The following is a 20,361-nucleotide window of genomic DNA, read 5'->3' as shown; positions in this document are numbered from 1 at the left end:
ATATTGCCCGTAAAGAAGCCGGATGGGTCCTATCGCTTAGTACAAGATCTGAGAGCCATAAACGAACGAACCATTACCCGGTTCCCTGTGGTGGCTAACCCACACACTATACTTAATCGGTTAAGTCTAGAATATAAATGGTATAGTGTTATAGATTTAAAAGATGCTTTTTGGGCCTGTCCCTTAGAAGAAGAATGTAGAGACTATTTTGCTTTCGAGTGGGAGGACCCCAGAACCCATAGAAAACAACAATTACGGTGGACTGTTTTGCCCCAGGGATTCACAGAATCCCCAAATTTGTTTGGACAAGCTCTGGAACAATTATTGGAATCCTACGAATTAAGTCAGGGATTAATCCTGATTCAATACGTAGACGATTTATTGATTGCAGGAAAAACTCAAGAAGAAGTCAGAAATGAGAGCATCAAATTATTAAACTTTTTGGGCCTCAAGGGGTTAAAGGTTTCTAAGTCCAAATTGCAGTTCACTGAAGAAGAGGTAAAATATTTGGGACATTGGCTCACAAAGGGACACAAGAAATTAGATCCCGAAAGCGCCCACTAATAAAAGACAGATAAGACAGCTGTTGGGATTGTTAGGGTATTGTCGACAGTGGATAGAAAATTACAGCAGTAAAGTAAAATTCTTGTACGAAAAACTAACTAAAAATGGGTTAGTAAAATGGACCCCTGAAGATGAGAAGCGCTGGGAGAACGTGAAAAGAAACCTGGTGGAAGCACCTGTCCTCAGTTTACCCGATATCCGTAAACCCTTTCAACTTTTTATCAATGTGGATAACGGGACAGCTTATGGGGTTCTGACCCAAGGGTGGGCAGGGCAGAGAAAGCCTGTAGGATATTATTCTAAAATACTAGATCCTGTAAGCCGCGGGTGGCCCACTTGTTTACAAGCAATAGTGGCCACTGCATTATTGGTAGAAGAAGTTGGAAAGGTCACTTTAGGAGGTGAACTAAAGGTATACACCCCCCATAACATTCGAGGAGTATTGCAACAACGAGCTGATAAGTGGCTTACAGACAGTCGAATACTAAAATATGAGGGAATTTTGATTAACTCCCCTAAGTTAGAAATGGAAACCACCTCTGTTCAGAATCCTGCCCAATTTTTATATGGGGAACCTAGGGAAGATTTGACACATGACTGTCTCCAACTAATAAATTTGCAAACTAAGATAAGGGAGGATTTAGAGGAAGATGAATTAGGCAAAGGGGAGAAATTATTTGTGGATGGTTCCTCACGAGTGGTTGAAGGACAACGGAAATCGGGATATGCTATTGTGGACGGGTATACCTTTCAGATAAAAGAGTCAGGACCATTAAATAAAGCTTGGTCCGCACAAGCATGTGAGTTATATGCTATGATGAGAGCATTAAAACTTTTAGAAAATAAAATTGGAACCATTTATACAGATTCAAAGTATGCCTTTGGGGTGGTGCATACCTTTGGAAAAATTTGGGAAGAGAGGGGCTTAATTAACACCCAGGGAAAGGGATTAGTCCATGAAAAACTAATCCAAGAAGTTTTAAAGGCCTTAAGAGGTCCACTAAAGATAGCCATAGTCCATGTAAAAGGACATCAGAAGGGACTAACCCATACAGTAAGAGGAAACAATCTAGCCGACGCAGAGGCAAAGCGGGCTGCCTTGTTAATGGTTCAGACCTTGGAAGAGGAACCTGAAAGGCTAAAAATAGAGAAGACTTTCACTCTCCAAGAATTGGATAAGCTAAAACAAATTGGAGCAAAAAGAGATGGTGATAAATGGCTGCTACCAGATGGTAGGGAAATTCTTCCAAAGGGATTAGCCAGAGGAATACTAAATAAATTACACCATAAAACCCATTGGGGAATTCAGGCTTTAGTGGATCAGTTTGAAACAAAATATGCCTGCATCGGAATATACGGATTAGCCAAAAGGATCTTAGAGGGATGTTTAACCTGTCAGAAAGTGAATAAACGACAACTTAGGGAGAAGGTTCAAGGGGGTCGTGAACTGGCTAAAAGGCCCTTTGAGAAAATACAAGTGGATTTTACTGAATTACCGAAGGTTGGGAGATATCAGTATTTATTAGTCTTGGTTGATCACCTTACACACTTTGTAGAAGCCTTCCCAGTGATAAGGGCTACTGCAAAGACAGTTATTAAAATCCTCTTGGAAGAAATTATTCTGAGGTATGGAACTATTGTGGTAATTGACTCAGACCGAGGCCCACATTTTACATCCAAAATAATTAAAGAAACAACTGAATTGTTCGGTACAAAATGGGAATACCATACTCCCTGGCACCCACAAAGTTCCGGGAAAGTAGAAAGAATGAATGGGGAAATAAAGAAACACCTAACCAAACTTATGGTGGAGACAAAAATGAATTGGACTAAATGTCTACCGCTGGCCTTGCTTTACATTAGAACTCAACCTAGGACAGATACTGGTATATCCCCCTTTGAAATGTTGTATGGGATGCCTTATGACTTTGGATTATTAGTAGAGCACCCAAAGGTCGAGGATAAAATTTTAACAGAATATATTTTAGAACTTACAAGAAGGAGACAGGAACTAAGAAAGAAGGGTTTGGTAGTACAAAGACCTCCCTTGGACATTTCCATACACCAAATCCAGCCTGGAGACCAGGTATTAATCAAAACCTGGAAAGAAACCTCCCTAACACCCCGTTAGGAAGGACCCTTTGTTGTTTTACTTACCACAGATACGGCTGTACGGACAGCAGAAAAAGGATGGACTCATGCCAGCAGAATTAAGGGACCTATCTTCCCAGAAAGGTGGACCGTAACATCAGAACCAGGAGACCTCCGAATGAAGATAAGGAAAAACGAGACCGGTAAATGAACCACTCCAGAAGGGAAGCAAGAAATAGTTTACATCAATGGTTCCAAATACCACCTGGAAATACCCTACGAAAAGTATATTTTGCACCTTGGAGTGAGGAGAGAATACCTGACCAAACGGGGGGGGCTGGATTATACAAACTGACAGGAACTCCTCAGGTTTTTCCTTTTTGCTGTGAGACGGAGACAGAAATACCTGAATCGCCCAGTATAGGAGATCTCCGTGGAATACCCTGCGTGAAACACCCCACTTCCGGACATTTATGTTGGGTTGTTTGCCGATGTTTAAATTGTGATAAAGAATGGTCCTGTGTTTCATTTAAGAGACAACCTTATTGTATGAAATGTCGCAATAATTTGACACATACCAGGGAACAACGGGCTCAAGCAGAGATTCGTAAATTATTTTGTGGGTGGGAATTGTCAATACCCGAGCTTTGGGAAATATATGAAACAGACTGGTATAGAGTTTTAAGACAGTGTGTTATAAGATTTGCCTGGAAACGGGCACAACAACCAAACAGGTGGAAATATATTTGAGAGGTAACTAACTCTTTAGACCTTGGAAATTATTGACAGGATAACAGCAAAATCCCCCTGAAGACTACCTGCTGCTGCCGAGAAGATATTAATATCCCGTTGCTCTCCGCAAAAGAGTAGACGAGGAAGGCAGAGAGGTACTGAACAGTGGGGGAAATGAAAGCTGGTATCCTATTAATGGTATTAATTACCACGACTTTAGAAAATGAACATCAACCCTTCCATTGGACCTTAGGTCGATGGGAAGATTCAATAGAAGTTCGGTATAATGTGACAGCCGGACCCCCAGAATTCCAAGTTAAATTGGAAGAATTAGTCTTTTATGAACTAGACCCACCCGGTCGACAAGAAAGAGCAATAAAACCTTTTTATCTCTGCCCCAGTTCGAATCCAGGGAAAAGCTATTGCAATTTCCCTAATCACTATTACTGTGCATATTGGGGATGTGAAACCATAGCTTCAAACTGGGATGTAGCCAGTAAAGATAGATTTTTAAATATAATATGGGGGCCCAGAGGATGCAACCCGCCAGCTTCTAGCTGGGATGGACACATAGAGGGCTCCCATCTTGGCAACTGTAAGCATGTTATATTAGAAATCCTGCAGCCTAATGACCATGGATGGTTATTTGGACGAACCTGGGGAATGCGATATTGGGAATCTGGAACTGATAGAGGAGGACTAATATTCATTCAAAAACGGGAAGTTAAAATACCACAAGCAGTAGGGCCCAATCGAGTCATCACAAAGCCAAAGGGAGGAAACTCCACAGCCTCAGTCACCCCAGGGACATACCTAACCTCTACAAATAAAGTGGAGAAAATACCCAAAGATGATGAACCCTTATGGGCTGTAACGAAGGCAGCCTATCAAGCTCTAAATGCAACAAATCCAAATTTTACCACTTCCTGTTGGTTATGTTATGATGTAAAACCCCCTTTTTATGAAGGGATAGCTGTGCCATCTCCCTTTAATACCTCTGCCGAGGAGAATCCCTCCAGATGTAATTGGAAAGAACGGAAAGCAGGGATTACTCTCCAACAGGTCAGAGGGAGCGGTTGGTGTATAGGAAAGGTGACGAATGGGGAAAGAGCTCTATGTACTAACCAAACTCAAAACTTTACATCTGATATTAAATGGATTCTGCCTAGTCCTGGGGCATGGTGGGTTTGTTCCATAACCGGATTAACACCTTGTTTGTCCACTGCTGTTCTCAAGAAAAATGCCTCAGAATTTTGTGTACAAGTTACTGTGGTACCTAGAATCCTCTTACATGGGGAAGAAACTATGTATTTACATTGGAGCAATTCAGGACATAAAATCAACAAAAGAGAGCCAATATCTGCAATTACTATAGCTACTCTACTTGGTTTAGGGGTCGCCGGGACCGCCACTGGCATAACCTCCTTGGTACAACAACAACAGAGTCTAACATCTCTAAGAGCTGCAGTAGACGAAGATTTGGCCCGAATAGAAAAATCTGTTTCCTATTTAGAGAAATCATTGACCTCATTGTCAGAAGTAGTTTTACAGAATCGAAGAGGATTGGACCTTTTGTTCATGCAAAACGGAGGATTATGCGCTGCCCTAGGTGAAGAATGTTGCTTTTATGCTGACCATACAGGGGTAGTAAGAGATTCGTTAGCTAAGCTGAGAGAAGGATTAGAGAAAAGAAAACGGGAACGAGAGGCTCAGTCCTCCTGGTATGAATCTTGGTTTAATCCGTCACCATGGCTGACTACCTTAATTTCTACTTTGGCGGGACCCCTCATAATGTTACTATTGGCTCTGACTTTTGGACCCTGTGTCATTAATAAACTTGTAACCTTTTTTAAAAGGCAGGTTAGAAAAAGTGCAGCTAATGGTGATGAAGCAATCAGAACTGGAAATGAAAATTATACCGAACGAAAACCCTGAATTAGATGCCGCTTGTGAGGTATTGTCTAGGTTTGATCAGCAAATCACTTATAAATAAAAGAAGGGGGGATTGTAATAAGTAACTAAGGGTAATTTGCTGATCAAACAGGTTGAGCAAGAGGAACGAACCCATTGTAGCAGTCTTGAGAACTTCCTATTTAACCAGAAGATACACGTCCACAATGTTATCTGGCAACACCAAACATGGGAACACCCTGTTTGACAAGAAAGGCTTAACCACAATGTCATCAGAATGTGTTACCTTGAATGAATGTTAAACCGTTAATGTCTTGCTAACATGTGCCATTGTACCAATCAACCCTGAAAAGAATAGATTGTATAAGCTGATTCTGTGACAATATCTTATCGAAATTGCCCCAAGCAAGAAGCCCCTTGGAAGAAGCCGAGGGGCTTACCGAAGATGTTGCAATCGACCTCTGTGAAGATAAAAGGAGTCGTTTAGCTTGCCTGAATTTGCGAGTCTTTGGTGGAGCTGCGACTCCCCAGCCGCCCAGCGCTGCTTTTGCTTTCCTACCTTAATAAATATTTAATAAATCTATTTTGGACTCGATTTGTCTTAAAATTCAACTATAACGTGTATTTTGGGACTTCGTGGCCCTTTGGGGGTATTGGAGTCTGGAAGCCCCAGCAAAGAGTCTCACCAGTAGGGAGACGGGATTGGTATTGACCTGGGGCACAGCCACCTTCTATATTCCATAGGAGGTTTTTCCCTGTAGGTAAAGTGGAATTATTTAGATTGTCATAAGGCCAGCTCCAATTTGCGTAAGAGACTGGTATTCCAAGGAGGGGGAGTTCTAAATTTCCCTTGGGAAGGGCTGTGCATATCCAGCAACTGGAGAGGTTCAGACTATCTGCTACAGATTTGGTCATTTGTATATATGAGTTCTGATCCCACATTTCCACAGTTCCCCACAACATAATGACTATGTCCGTGAGAAAAATAGTTTTCCCGGTTGGGCTTGTGTGACCTTCCATGGAGATTTATGTGCCTTTTTCTCTCTGGTGTGGTGGATCCAGGCACTCTGCTCCTTGATTTTGATTGCTGTGAAAGAGGTGAGTAGTACCTGGAATGGTCCTTCCCACTGCGGCTCCAAAGTTTTTTCTGTAAGAGACTTTACATATACATAGTCTCCAGGTTGTATGTTATGTACAGGCCCATCCAAACCCCTACTTCGAGTCCCAACCACATGTTTCTCAATTTTGCTGAGCTGTCTGCCTAATGCCACCATGTAGGAAGTCATGATTTCATCCCCAGCTTGTGTGGACATTCCTTTCTGTATTCTATAGGGTCGTCCATACAAGATTTCAAAAGGGCTCAGTCCTTCCTTCACTCTTGGTCTAGTTTGTATGCGCATGAGAGCCAAGGGAAGGGACTGAGGCCAGGCCAAGTTCGTTTCCTGCCCCAATTTCACAATCTGCTGTTTGATTAGGTGGTTCATTTTTTCTACTTTTTTTTCTACAGCAGTTATCTTAGAATTTATACAATCAAACTTTACATATTCAAGGGGCGCCTATACATATCCATAACCTTTCCCCGAAAAGGCGGTCTTTATTACAATGAGTTACGAGAAATCATTCCCATAGTCTCCGCCTTTAACTCCTCCCAGCTGTGCACGCGCAGTGCCTCCTGGTGGTCGTGGGCCGGGGTCTCGGGGATGAAGGCTGTATGTCTTCCTTGCTGTGTACCTCTCGCCTTTAATCTTAATGTGTTGCTCCAGGCCACGGGACTGGTTTCAGCCAGATGATCGCTCTGTCAAGACAACTGGGTTCCTTCTTTGAATACCAGTTGTTCCCTTTTCTCCCAGGGAGGCCACTGGAATGTGACCACTTTATGGTTTCAACACATCCTTTCTTTGCCTAAACACCTTACACAATGGCTTAAGGCTATAGATACACAGCTTAAGCCAAGCAATGGCTCTACTAACCCTTGAGTGTTATTTCCCCTTATCACCTGAAAGCCCCCCTCTTCCTATCAGGTTTTACTCCTGCAGCTTCAAGGATGCTGAGAAACAGTACACAGCATGGGAAAAAGGACTGTTTGTAGTTAGCTTGGACTTGCGAGAAGCAGAGCGTACCATCCGTCAACAGCCGATCATGCTTAGAGGCCCTTTCAAGGTAATCAATGCTGCTTTAGCTGGAACCCCACCACCACCCCAACGGGGTGGCACAAAGGGCTTCGGTATGGAAATGGTATGCACAAATAGAACATTATTGTGACATTATTAAGGTGTCTGAAGGCGCTACCAAAAGCTTAGTTATTCAAGAGGACGTAATCCCAGATTGGGAGGACAATACACCCCCTCCTGTTGTGCAGGTAGCCCCCCCATTCTCAGAACAGTTGCAAAATGTCTCGCTTACAGACGCCTCTGCTAAGTGAGAGGGCAAGACTTGGAAATACCGTGCAGTTGCATTACAGATAAAAACCGACCAAAAAATAGTCACTGAAGGAGAAGGCAGTGCTCAAGTGGGAGAATTAGTGGCTGTGTGGAGTGTTTTTCAGCACGAGGCTCAATCTACCTCTCCTGTCTATATCTACACTGATTCTTTCACTGTTTTTAAAGGGTGCACTGAGTGGCTCCCATTTGGGGAACAGAATGGGTGGGAAGTTCATAGAATACCCATGTGGCAAAGGGAAAAGTGGCAAGATATTCTAGCTATTGCTGAACAAGGGAACTTTGCAGTGGCATGGGTTGCCTCCCACCAGGCCGACGAAACTTCATCTAGCCGGTGGAACAACAAAGCCGAGGAGCTGGCCCAACTCACCCCCTTGCAAAAAGAACCAATAGGGGAGAGCTGGGAATGACTCTTGGAGTGGTTACATGTGAAAAGGGGGCACATGGGGGCTAAAGATCTGTATCGAGAAGCTCAAACAAAAGATTGGCCAGTCACCCAAGAAAATTGCCAGACTTGTATCTCAGCTTGTGGCCAATGCCAGAAAAGAAAAGAAAAGAAAAGAAAAGAAAAGAAAAGAAAAGAAAAGAAAAGAAAAGAAAAGAAAAGAGAAGAGAAGAGAAGATAAGAGAAAAGAAAAAAGAAAAACATCCTCTTAAGGACGACCTGCTACATATTCGAACGGGTAAAGGACTGTGGGATGCCTGGCAAATAGATTACATCGGTCTGTTCTGAAGATCTAACGGGAAATATTATGTACTAGTAGGGATAGAAGTAATATCAGGCCTAGTGCGAGCCAAGGCTTGTAGCATATGAAGGCACGGACCCCGGTCGGAGGTGCAATCAGAATCATTTATTACAACAAACACGCAGCTTATATAGTACTAAGTATCTTCTTTCCCAACCAACAAGCCCTTGCAACCTCCAACTGCCAGACAGGCGGAATTCCCCTCAATCAGTAGGGTTAGGCACTGTTTATGGGTCGTCCCCTGCCAGCGTTCCTACTTCTTCTGTTCCTTCCTCTGGTCTTGCTTCTTCCACAATCCTGTTCACCCACAAAGGCTTTTCCCCACACCACAGTAGAAAACACTATTAAAGCTTTACAATTATGGTTTAGTACCCTTCCTAAGCCACAGTCAATTCAGGCAGACAGTGGCTCTCATTTTACTGCTAAAGTTGTTCAGGACTAGGCCAAAGAGAAAGGAATTCAATGGCTGTTTCACACTCCATACTACCCTCAGGCAAATGGAATAGTGGAATGTATTAATGGCCTTCTCAAACGATTCCTTAAACCCCATGAATCAGAGTGGGAAAAACGTGCCTTAATGGGTGCCTGAAAATTACAACCTTTAGCCCACAAGCCCCTACCGTTGTCTCGACAGATCATCCCAGTAAACCTTCACATTACCCTGGACAACCAGCGCTGGTGGAACTACCTACTATAGGAGCAGTTCCTTTAGTATTGAGTACACCCCTTAACAAATAGACCTGGATTGCAAAAGACGCCCTAGGCAAAGAATACAAAATTAATGCTATATGGATTGTTCCATCTTTTTAGTAATTGTAACCCTGTTTCTCGTTTTGAACTGAGGATGGGTTTTTTTCTTCTTTTTGTCTTTCCAGGAACAGTCCACCGAAAACCGAAGACTCCACTGCAAGCTGCACTAGATACATGTACTAGATACATGTAGGCCTCAAGGCTTCAGTCCTTTGCATTGTATTGGTAACAGTTGCTTTGCTTTGCTTATGTTTTCAGGATGTATTGTATATCACCACAGAAGCTGTTTTGGGCAACCTTACTCGTCACCCTTAATTTCTGGGGAAGCTGTAGTCTCATAGATGTTATGATAAGGGGAAATAACACTCAAGGGTTAATAGCAGGGCCATTGCTTGGCTTAAGCTGTGTATCTATAGCCTAAAGCCATTGCCAAGGTGTTTAGGCAAAGAAAGGATGTGTTGAAACCATAAAGTGATCACATTGGCCTCGATGGGAGACGTAAACCAACTCCCAAAAGATCTTGAGTCCTGGGAAGCCCAGCCTGAGGAGGGGAAACTGTTAAAATATGTGGACAATATCCTGATTGCCACCAAGACAAAGGATGCTTGTATGGCCTGGACAGTGAGTCTGCTAAACTTTTGGGGGTTCCAGGGATACCGGGTATCCAAGAAGAAGGCCCAAGTAATGCAGCGTAAGGTGATTTATCTGGGCTATGAAAACAGTGCTGGACAAAGGACTTTGGGACAGGCCTGAAAAGAGACAATATGCCAAACTCCGAGACCGCAAACAATGAAAGAGTTATGAACTTTCCTGGGAATGACTGGGTGGTGCCGACTAAACCCCTGTAACACCTTGAATGAACAGGCCTTTGAGTTGCAAAAAGGCCCTGATGTCGGCCCCAGCCTTAGGACTCCCAGATGCAAGTAAACTGTTTTTTCTTTTTTGTCACGAGAAGCAGGGGATTGCCCTGGGAATACTAGCACAAGATCTGGGCCCGTATCGACGAGCAGTTGCCTACTTTTGGACGCAACTGCAAAGGGTTGGCCTGGATGCTTGCGAGCAGTCGCAGCTGTAGTACTAAACATCCAGGAAGCCCGAAAATTCACCCTGGGCCAGAAAATGACTGTGTTGGTGTCCCATACAGTATTAGAAGTGAAAGGCGGACACTGGCTCTCCCCACAAAGATCCTTGAGATATCAGGCTATAATGGTAGAACAAGATGATGTGGAGATTGTAGTCACTAACATTGTCAATCCAGCCTCTTTCCTCAGTGGAAACACAGGAGAACCAGTGCATCACGACTGTCTGGAGGCCATTGCAGCAACATATTTGAGCCGTTCGGACCTGAGAGACAGTCCTATGGAAAACACGGAAAACTGGTTCACGGATGGAAGCAGCTATGTCCTAAGCGGTAAAAGGCATGCCGGATATGCCATTACCACCAGTCAGGAAGTAACAGAGTCAGGGCCTTTGCCCATGAATACCTCGGCACAGAAGGCAGAAATAATTGACAGACTCGAAATACACCTTTGGAGTCGTACATGCGCATGGAGCAATCTGGAAGGAGAGAGGATTATTGAACTCACAGGGCAAAAACATCAAGCATGCAGAGGAGATCCTGAAACTGCTGGAGGCAGTCCAACTCCCTGAGAAAGTGGCGATCATGCACATTAAGGCACACCGGAAAGTAAACTCGGAGTTGGAAAGAGGAAATGAGCTGGCGGACAGAGAGGCAAAACAGGTAGCCAAAGCAAAGGTAAAAACAGAAGGGGCTTTGATCCCTGAGGGGCGAATTTCCCTAGAAGGTAAGCCAGAATATACCAAGGAAGATCAGAAGCTTATCACAGATCTAGAAGGATCATATAATGAGGAGGGATGGGCTCTCACCCCACAAGGGAAACTAATCCTTCCCTCTTATCTAGTATGGTCTCTGAAAAGGGAAGAACATAGAAAGAGGCATTGGGGGGCAGAGGCACTAAATAAACAACTAATTAGAGAAATTGTAGCTAGAAATTTATACACCACTGTGAGACAAGTGACTCAGCAGTGCGATCTTTGCCTCCAGACTAATCCCAAAAATACCCCCAAACCAGAAATGGGCCAAATTGGGAAGGGCAACGGGCCTGGGCAACAATGGCAGCAGAACTCCCAAGAAAAGGGGGGTATTGGTATTTATTAGTATTAACTGATACCTTTTCAGGTTGGCCAGAACGGACATTGCTCGAATTTGGCAACAGTCAAGGGTACTACACCAGGTATCTCAAGATGATGCTTTACTTGGTTTTTCTGATCTTTGGAAAAATTAACCTCGTGGCTGCCTGACTCTGCTTGGTTGAAGCAGTTGTTTGTATTATTAATTACAATGATAGTCTTAGGGATTGTGATTTGCACTTTACTTAGATGCTTTATGTGCTGTGCAAAAGGAACCACAAGTGATTACGAACTTTGGAAGAAGCATCAGCTTTGACAAAAAGTTGAGTCAGGAAAATATTTTAAGAAATGCTTAGAGAAAGAAAACATGCTGTAGGAATAAGTAAAAGAATTTACTAATCTCTTAGAAAAGGGGGGATTGATAAGGGGAAATAACACTCAAGGGTTAATAGCAGGGCCATTGCTTGGCTTAAACTGTGTATCTATAGCCTAAAGCCATTGCCAAGGTGTTTAGGCAAAGAAAGGCTGTGTTGAAACCATAAAGTGGTCACATTCCAGTGGCCTCCCTGGGAGAAAAGGGAACAATTGGTATTCAAAGAAGGAACCCAGTTGTCCTGACATAGCGATCATCTGGTTTCCCAGTCCCGTGGCCTGGAGCAACACATTAACATTAAAAGCGAGAGGTACACAGCAAGGAAGACATTCGGCCTTCATCCCGAGACCCCGGCCCACGACCACCAGGAGACACTGCGCATGTGCAGCTGGGAGGAGGTAAAGGTGGAGACTATGGGAATGATTTCTCATAACTCGTTGTAATAAAGACTGCCTTTTCGGGGAAAGGTTATGGATATGTATAGGCGCCCCTTGAATATGTAAGATCTGATTGTATAAATCCTCAGCTAACTGCCGCGGTGGGTGTGCACGATTTTGGTGGGGCGACTCCCCGTCCTGCCCGGCGCCGAATAAACATACCTACTTTACAACCTCACAGGTTGTGGAGTCTGCTTTCCGCACGTCAGTTAATGGATGGAAAAATGAGTTTGTGACTTTAGGAAACTCTGTAGCTCGCGTGTTCAACCTCACTAATTTTTGGGTGTGCGGAGGACCACTTGGTTTGGAGAGCTGGCTGTGGACCTCGGTCCCTGTTTCCCCTAAACGGCTAGTGAGCAATTACAGAGAAGTCAAAAAGGACATCTATTGGGAAAAAGAAAGTTCACTGTCTCCTTGGCTAGTACAATATCCAGCTCGAGGCCAATATTGTCTGAATTGCACTCAACCAGGTGGTACTTTTGTAGGGATCAGCACTTGTAATATATGGGAACCTTCACATATGGGAACCGCATACCTCCTCCTAATAGTCTTTTTGTGATACCCACAAAACAATATAGCCTCACCAACAAAGGCCCTCGATGGGCTTGGGTGAATTCATCAGGGCATGTGAAGCTATTTTCCGGCTTCTGGTCTGTGGCAAATATGACTGTTCACTCAAACTTTTGGCACACACAAGAAGCAAAAATGATCTGCGATTGGAGGAATGACACAGGTGCTTGGTATTGTCGTGCTATATATAGACCCAACCGTTCCAGTCCGTGGCAGAATTTGCCACTCCTTACCCCTTTAGGGTTGAGCAATTCAACCTATTTTCAGGTGCCTTACGCTTCCTACTGGTTTATTTGAAAATGGCACCAGAGCACTAAAAGGCCACCATTGGATCTGTGGACACCATGCATACAAAATGCTACCAGCAAATTGGACAGGAACATGTTATGTTGAAGTAATCCACCCTTTGTTTTTTCTCCTTCCTGAAAATGGTAGTAAAGATCTAAATGTTAAGCTGTACAATGACCTTACACAGAACAAGTGATCTATCGACACCAGTCTGACATCTGGAAGCGGTCAAAAATGGGGAAAAGATGACTGGTCTCCCCAACGAATCATCGAATATTATGGGCCAGCCACCTGGAACCCTAATGAATTAATTAGTGGTGCTTGAGAACCCATTTATAACCTAAACCGCATAATTCACCTTCAAGCTGTTTTAGAAATCTTTACTAATGGAACTGCTTGCACCCTAGACCTATTGGCAGACCAGGCCACAGAAATGTGAACTGCAATTTTGCAACACTACATGGTTCTCAACTACCTGCTAGCAGAAGAAGGAGGTGTCTGTGGTAAATTGAATGACTCAAATTGTTGCTTAAAAATTGATGATAATGGCCAAGTTGTCAAACAAGTAACCTCTGGAATAAGAAAGCCCACATCCCTGTTCAAACCTGGGAAGAGTGGGAAATTGATCCCTTTTCCTGGCTTCCAGGAGGTCCATGGGTCAACAAAATTTTGTTCTACTTGCTGTGTGGGATTGCGATGCTTTTATTCTTACCATGTATAATTCTGTGTTTAATACAATTGATTCAAAGTGTAGTACAAAATATGCAATTTGTATCTACCATCTCCCCTAATGGCGTGAAGTATGTACTGGCCGTCCGAGGAACTGTTTCTGTGCCTGTAAATATTGTGTGATTTCTTGCCTAACTTTCTGTCTTTTATTATCCACTCCTCACCAACCACAGGTCCTGAAGAACTCATAAGCAACCTTTGAGCCATGGGGTGGATGTGAGAACCCGACAGAAAACCAGAATGTCTCAAAGTTCGCTTGCTGCAAGATATCTGCCACCTGTGTGGCAGACATGATATGACAACAAAGGAGGTATGTCCTTGGTTCTCAAAACAACTATATCTTGTTTACCCCAAGAAACTTGTCTGCCATGTAGGCCCCAGCACTGCCCAGGGGGAAGAGGCAAGGGGGGCTTGTGCAGCAACCATGTCGGACAATGATTGGATGAGCACAGGTAACTGTCACTTTGGTCAAACTACGAGTCGACAGGGACTATAAATTACTGTTGTACCCCACTGCAAATGGGACCCTCACCACCGTCGACCCTCGCTATCGTCACGACTTGAGAGACCTGAGAATCACGGATCAACGGGACGCTGATGACTCCAGAGGACCGTCACGTCGTCGTGCAGACCTAACATCTTGCTGGTGGTGACTATTATTGCTACGCTCCTTAATACTGCTTCTCTTTTCCTTCTTTCCTATACCTCTGCCTTTTTTTTATCGCCATCTAGTGTTATTTTAGGTAACAAGAGTAAGTTATAGTAAACGGCATCTGACCTCGTTTGTGTCTTAATCGCACCCTCAGAATCATTACGACCCCCTCCCGGACCAAAAATCGGACCGGGACCTAACACCCCAATAAGTCAGTACTCTCCTCCCCCAGTCAGAGGGAAAGGGAGCCCCAGGCATATGCCATGTTGCGCACTCTGGTTCTTCCTGTGTGACTAGGGGGAGGACATGAGGAAGTGGGATGATGAACCCACCTTTAAGCTGGAAGCGCATGTACATGAACTGAGAAGGAAGACAGCTGTTAAGAAAGGGCCACCCAAGAAGACTTATTTGCTCTAGTGACACAAGAAGGCAATCAGCAGTCTCCCAGACATAGAAGGACTGAGAGCACCTCCCTTGATCCTAGTGAGGGGACTTCTGGTCTGGCACTAAAAAGGGCAGACAGTGAATACTCGGAACAGGAACAGAGGGTCGCTGCCTTAGGCCAGGAGGAGGAAAGGGATGACTACATATACTGGACTGTGTGGTTTCAATGACCTGGCACATCAGACCCACAGGAGTATAATGCTTTGGTAGGCACTGGTGCACAGTGTATGCTGGTGCCATCAGGGTATAGGGGCACTGAACCCATCTGCATCTCTGGAGTGACAGGGGGATGTCAAGAATTGTCTGTATTGGAGGCTGAGATTAACAGGGGACAAGTGGGAAAAGCATCCCATTGTGACTGGCCCAGAGGCCCCTTGTATCCTCAGGAGAGGGTATTTCAAGAACCCAAAAGGGTACCAATGTCCGTTTGGTGTAGTCACTGTGAACACAGAGAAGATCAAACAGCAGTCTACCCTGACTGGCCTCTTGGAATATCCCTTTGTTGTGGGATTGCTGCTAGTTGAAGAACAGCAGATGCCAATCGCTACCAGGATGGTGCACCTGCGGCAATATCACACGAACCTAGACTCCCTGGCTTCCATCCGTGAGCTGATTAATCAATTGGAGAGCCAAGGAGTGATCAGTAAGACTCACTCACCTTTTAATCGTCTGACAGAGGGTGGAGAGTAACAGTAGACTATCATGGCCTGAATGAAGTCAAGCTACCACTGAGTGCTGCTGTACCAGACATGTTAGAGCTTGTTGCGACAGAGGGAAGACAGGGCCACTCAATATGAGTGATCAGCAAGCTTTGTTTATTGATTCACACAGTTGCCTTTTATGTCCTAACATAATTAGCTCATACATATTACAAAAGTTAAGCTCATGATTGGTTAGTTCTTAGAAAGATCAACTCCGCCCTTGGTTCCTTCTTTACAGTTACTTTCATCCTCTTTTCCCATGCCTGAGCAGCTGCAACCTCCCTGTTATCATACAACAATTATAGTCAAGGACAAGGTGTCCTTACCAGCCCAGCAGTTACGGGGGCTGAATCCGATGTTTCTCAAGCTTTTGCTCGGCCAGCTGGATCATGTCTACGTGACCCTTCTCAGCTAGCCATTCTCCCACAAGAGCTCCAATATGAACTGGAGTCAAAGGCAGCCAAATGGTATGCTACAATTGACATTGCCAAGATACCTCACTGTTGGGGCCATACGACCTGGCCAGGAGGAGGAGAGTGAGAAACCAGCCCCAGAGCCAGCCCAGCCTGTCCCCACCCGGGCAGGGACCCACTGGTGCCCCTGGGACCCCACGCATTGTTGGGGCCATGCAAAACATCTGGAAGATCGATTAAGACTGATTTTGGAGCCCTTCTGAGCATGTCGCAGATCAAGCAAAACTTGATCAGAAATAAGACTATATTGCTTTAAGAATAAGATTGTTTCGAGCTAGCCAGACAGAGGAAAAAAAAACATTGTGTGTGTCTGTGAAGGTCAGGCTGGAAAACCACCTGGAGGAGTGTGTGTAGAGAGATGTGGCTGAAGACAGTTGCATTCTGTGAGAATGAGAGTGCTCACCCTGTTTGGCAAAACAGCTCAGAAACTAGCTCTATATATATAGCTTTGTGTATGTGAATAAAGTGTGGTGCTTGTGCTTCTGCTGCTGCTGCTGCTTCTGCATCTGCTTATTGCATACAATTGCGTCCTGATCAGTCATCGCCGTACCTCACCTCTGTGAATCACACATTTAAGAATTATAATTAAAATACACATTCATCACATAATCATCACAAACCACTAATATCAACAAAAAGAATTCCCCCCCCCAAGAAAACCCCAACATCATCACAACACCAACAAAAGTGGACAATTTACACACAATCCACCCCTTGTCCCTTCACCCCAATTACAACAGCAGAAATGCCCCATGATCATTCTGCTCTTCACTCTCTAGCTGTGTTCAGTCTGCTTTTTGCCCATTACCTCTCCCAATTACTATCCTCATCTCAAATTCCTCATGCCCCACATTGGGCACCAAAAGGACTGTGGTGGGTTGACCTTGGCTGGATGCCAAGTGCCCACCAAACTGCTCTATCACTCCCCCTCAGGGTGGGGAAAAAAATATAATGAAAGGCTCGTGGGTCAAGAAAAGGACCGGGAGATCACTCACCAATTACCATCACAGGCACAACAGACTTGGGGAAATTAATTTAATTTATTGCCAATCAAAATCCGAGTAGGAAAATGAGAAATAAAACCAGATCTTAAAACACCTTCCCCCCACCCCTCCCTTCTTCCCGGGCTCAACTTCACTCCTGATTTCTCTACCTCCTCCCCCCAAGCAGTGCAGGGGGATGGGGAATTGGGGTTGTAGTCAGTTCAGCACATTATCTCTGCCGCTCCTTCCTACTTTTCTCCTGCTCCAGCATGGGAGACAGTCCTCCACGAACTTCTCCAATGTGAGTCCTTCCCACAGTGCCATGTTTTTTTCATGAAGTGCTCCAGTGTGGGTCCTTTCCACGGGGTGCAGTCCTTCAGGAAGAGACTGCTCCAGCGCGGGCTCTCCATGGGGTCACAGCCTTCTTCAGGTGCATCCACATGCTCCGGTGTGGGGTCCTCCAGGGGCTGCAAGTGGATATCTGCTCCACTCTTAACCTCCACGGGCTGCAGGGGGACAGCCTGCTTCACCATGGTCTTCACCACGTTCTTCACCACAGGCTGCAGAGGAGTTTCTGCTCCGGTGCCTGGAGCACCTCCTCCCTCCTTTTTCACTGACCTTGGTTTCTGCATAGTTCTTTCACATATTCTCACTCCTCTCTTCCGTCTGCTGTTGCACAGGGTTTTTTTTCCCTTTTCTTAAATAAGCTATTGCAGAGGCACTACCACTATCTCTGATGGGCTCAGTTTTGGCCAGCAGAGGGTCCATCTTGGAGCTAGCTAGCATTGGCTCTATCGGACATGCTGGAAGCTTCTAGCAGCTTCTCACAGAAGCCACCCCTATAGCCCCCCTGCTACCAAAACCTTTCCACACAAATCCAATACAATCATACATATTTTATGTGCTTTAAATGTTTCTTTTTTTTTGAAGTCTCGTAAGAAGAACTTCCCTAAGAAAACAGAATACAGTTTTTGACAAAACGATTGCTTTTTATTTAAAAAGGAAATAGGTATTAAAAATAAATGTTCTTAATAGAAACATCTTTGTTGGCAACATGGACAGTGGGATTAAATGCACCCTCAGCAAGTTTGCTGACGACACCAAGCTGTGTGGCGCGGTTGACATGCTGGAGGGAAGGGATGCCATCCAGAGGGACCTGGACAGGCTTGAGAAGTGGGACAGTACAAACCTCATGAAGTTCAACAAGGCCCAGTGCAAGGTCCTGCACCTGGGTCATGGTAATCCCAGGCACAAATACAGGTTGGGTGGAGATTGAGAGCAGCCCTGAGGAGAAGGACTTGGGGGTGTTGGTGGATGAGAAGCTCAACATGAGCCGGCAATGCGCGCTGGAAGCCCAGAAAGCCAACCGCATCCTAGGCTGCATCAAAAGAAGTGTGGCCAGCAGGTCCAGGGAAGTGATTCTTCCCCTTTACTCTGTTCTCGTGAGACCCCACCTGGAGTACTACATCCAGCTCTGGGGCCCCCAACATAAGGACATGGACCTGTTGGAACGGGTCCAGAGGAGGGCCACAAAGATCATAAGAGGGCTGGAGCACCTCTCCTATGAAGACAGGCTGAGAGAGTTGGGGTTGTTCAGCCTGGAGAAGAGGAGGCTCCAGGAAGACCTTATAGCAGCCTTCCAGTACCTGAAGGGGGCCTACAGGAGAGATGGGGAGGGAGTCTTTATCAGGGAGTGTAGTGATAGGACGAGGGGTAACGGTTTTAAATTGGAAGAGGGGAGATTTAGATTAGATATGAGGAAGATATTATTTACTGTGAGGGTGGTGAGGCACTGGAACAGGTTGCCCAGAGAAGTTGTGGATGTCCCATCCCTGGAGGTGTTTGGGGCCAATCTGGATGAGGCTTTGAGCAACTTGGTCTAGTGAGAGGCCCCCCTGCCCATGGCAGGGGGGTTGGAACAAGATGATCTTTAAGGTCCCTTCTAACCTGAACCATTCTATGATTCTATGATCCGCATGGCCAAGAAAGATAATTTCTATCAACAAAACATTTGGAATGAGAACACTTGACTAGTTTTGTACATCTGGATGTAGTTTTCTTTTACTATTAAGGCTTCAGGTCTGAAATGATTATGGATTTCATCAAATCACAAACATACAGTATTGAGTTGCAATCTTATATTTTCCTATAAGCAAAACTCAGACAGATATTGTCCCTTTGGTTGTTGCTTTGGACCAAAGAATTCCAGCTATAGCTTACCCTTTGATAGATGCATGGGTCGCAGGGCCCCCACGCACTCCAGGTGCTCAGATTACAATCAATTGAAGATGAAGCATTCAGTTATCTTGTCCCCCCGTGGAAAGCTTGTTTTGAAAAGCTGTCAAACAAAACATTCCAGTACAGTCCTGGGCATTAAACTAAAATCACATCTGAGTTTGTATTTAAACCACAGACCCGTATTTTGGAAGCATCTTCAAGCTGTTTTCTGCTTCACTTTCATAGCATTACTTGGTACTCAGATGTATAAACAGCTGCCTAATATTAAATTTTTTGCTGGCTTAAAATTATGTTAAAAAAATCCCTCAAAGACTTAATAAGTCAGCTCTTTTTCCCTTTTTTAGATCTTTGTGCATACTCACGCTCTTCCAGTGGGTCATGTTATTGAAGAGAATGAAATAATAATCCACAGAGAACACCTGCAGTTCCCCTATTCAGAGAGCGCCTGTGTTCTCTATCCTTAAAGCTGAAGACAAAGGCACAGCAGCACATCTTGACTAGGCATAGGACTTTAATACACGTCTTGGTGATTTTTGAGCTTATTAACTTTAATGAGGTTTCCCTTAAGCCTAAATAAAGATTTAAAAACTTTCCTGAGTTGAAAGAAGGCTCATAAATAAAGGTATTATTTGCTAATAGGCTAACTTATATAGTTGGAAAAAACAAGCATTTAGCTAAGTATTCTTCAGCTTGCCAAATTGAATACTTTGTCAGTTAGACCTATATTTTCTAAAGTCACTCTTCATTTTAGTGCCAAGTTTTAAATACCATGAAACTCCTGGCTCTCAGAAAGTGAAAGGCTATCACAATGGCCTTTTAATAGATCGACTTTCTTGAAAACACCCACAGTTAGACATTAAAAACTGATGCACTGTAGGATGACTTGTTAGTTTTAAAAACCAAGGCAAATAGTTTACTGGTGACCTTATCTTCACGGGTAACAGTGCTGCAAAACAGAGGAATGGAGGAGCATTGAAGTCTGACTTGTTCTCTGTAATTTATTTTGATTTGGCCTTACATGCTTAGTATTCATCTACTGCAAGGCAATTCTCTCTCTTCCACCTCTCCAGGTTAATGCTGCTGCCTCTGC

Source organism: Numenius arquata, chromosome W, assembly GCF_964106895.1.
Source record: "Numenius arquata chromosome W, bNumArq3.hap1.1, whole genome shotgun sequence".
Lineage (NCBI taxonomy): Eukaryota > Metazoa > Chordata > Aves > Charadriiformes > Scolopacidae > Numenius > Numenius arquata.
Note: the sequence above shows the minus strand (reverse complement) of the source record.